At 48.1% G+C, this 2032-nt stretch overlaps 1 pseudogene; it reads right to left on the minus strand.

Annotated features, from left to right (window-relative positions):
* Nucleotides 1-679: 679 nt before the first annotated feature.
* Nucleotides 680-797, minus strand: LOC126177391 (5S ribosomal RNA; annotated as a pseudogene).
* Between the last annotated feature and the right edge of the window lie 1235 nt (nucleotides 798-2032).

Raw genomic sequence — 2032 nt, forward strand, 5'->3', positions numbered from 1 at the left:
AGTGGGATAAGAATGTAAATGTCGTGTGACTTGGGCCTCCCGTCGGGTAGGCCATTCGCCGGGTGCAAGACTTTAAATTTGACGCCACTTTGGCGAATTGCTCGTCGAGGGGGATGAAATGATGATGATTAGGACAACACAATACCCAGCCCCTGAGCGAAGAAAATCTTCGACCGAGCCGGGAATCGAACACGGGTCCTTAGGATTGACATTCTGTCGCGCTGACCACTCAGCTACCGGGGGCGGATACTTAGTGGGGTGGAAGTTTGCGACACGAGCAGGTCAGTTCATTCGTCGAACATCTTCTCGTTCTCCTTCACCTGCGCTGTGCGATACTGTAGCGTACTGTTCCGGGCGGAATACACCTCTGAAAAGATGCACATGGGTAATGAGAACATTGCCACAATAACGTTGGCCTGTCAGTGTACCGTGTTCGAAGATTTGGAGGTCAGTACACCCAGACACACACACAAACACTCACTCCGTCTTCAGGTCACGAGTGGCCTACCCGGACCATCCGACCGCCGTCTCATCTTCCGTGGAGGATGCGGATAAGAGGGGCCGTGGGGTCAGCACACCGCTCTCCCAGTCGTTATGATGGTATTCTTGACCGAAGCCGCTACTAATCGGTCGAGTAGCTCCCTAATTGGCATCACGAGGCTCAGTGCACCCCGAAAAATGGCAACAGCGCATGGCGGCCTGGATGGTCACCCATCCAAGTGCCGACCACGCCCGACAGCGCTTAACTTCGGTGATCTCACGGGAACCGGTGTAACCACTGCGGCAAGGCCGTTGCCGAATTCAAAAACAGTTCATAAAAATTAACCCTCACACAGTAAGACCTAGACCACGAAAACGATCATGTTCGAAAATGCACGACGTATCGACGTACCCTCGTATGGCGAGACGTGGGAACATGAAATGCACCCAGTAACATTGTCGAACATGATCATTTTGGAGGTTGAGGTGCAACGGTAGGGGGGAGGCATTTTGTTGCACCTGCATACTGACCTCCAGATCTTTGAACACCGTACACTCAGCGGTCAACGTTATTGTGAGGCTGTACTCCTTCCCCATCTGCGTCTTTTCAGGGGTGCATTCGGCCTCCAGATCAGTTTTACGGCTAACAGTGCACGACTGTACCGAACATTGGAGGTGGAGGAGCTTTTGGTACGAGAGGATAATCGGCAAAAGAACTGGTCTGCCCATCCCACGACTTAATCCCATCGGGCATGTGTGGGATGCATTGCAGAGACAAATTGCAGAAATTGAACCAACGACCAACCAGAAATTATCAACAGTGCTGGAGTAGGGACGGTAAGCCCCATCACAAGAACTCCTTATTAACCTTGTCACACTATGATGACATATTCTCTTTGCCTACAATTTGGTTTTGTCTTATCTCGACAACCTGGTCATTTGTGTTTTGTTTATTCTTGTTCATTGTAAATACCCTTACCCTTTATTGAAGCTCCATTACAATGTCTGTCAGTCATATCTCATGTGAAAGTTATTTCCGTCCTTAAGTTTTGCACACCAGTGTGATACAACGGGAAATAAGTTACGTCTTTTGCATTTGGTTTTACTCCGGCCACGGACAGTGGGACGCAGCGGCTTCGGAGGATGTCCGGAAACTTGCAGCCTCCCACTATAAAGGCTCTACATACATTTAATATTAGCATAAGCGTAGTCTCTTTTGTGGATATCTGGACCACCTTATGTATGAAAGCCTTGAACGTCCATGTCAAACTCGCAAACCATTAGTTTGCGATATCGTGTCGTCACACAGGCTGCTTCGGCTTGGACGCAGAAGATGTCGAACTAACGTATCGTTACCACACAGCATAGAGGATCCTTAAAGAGGTCGGTAGTCACTCTTAGCAACTACAAGCAAAATGTTTCTAGATTACAGTGTTTTTATTATTAAAAAAATGGTCAAATGTGTGTGAAATCTTATGGGACTTAACTGCTAAGGTCATCAGTCCCTAAGCTTACACACTGCTTAACCTAATTTATCCTAATGAGAAACACA

The sequence above is a fragment of the Schistocerca cancellata genome, chromosome 3, assembly GCF_023864275.1.
Source record: "Schistocerca cancellata isolate TAMUIC-IGC-003103 chromosome 3, iqSchCanc2.1, whole genome shotgun sequence".
Taxonomy (NCBI): domain Eukaryota; kingdom Metazoa; phylum Arthropoda; class Insecta; order Orthoptera; family Acrididae; genus Schistocerca; species Schistocerca cancellata.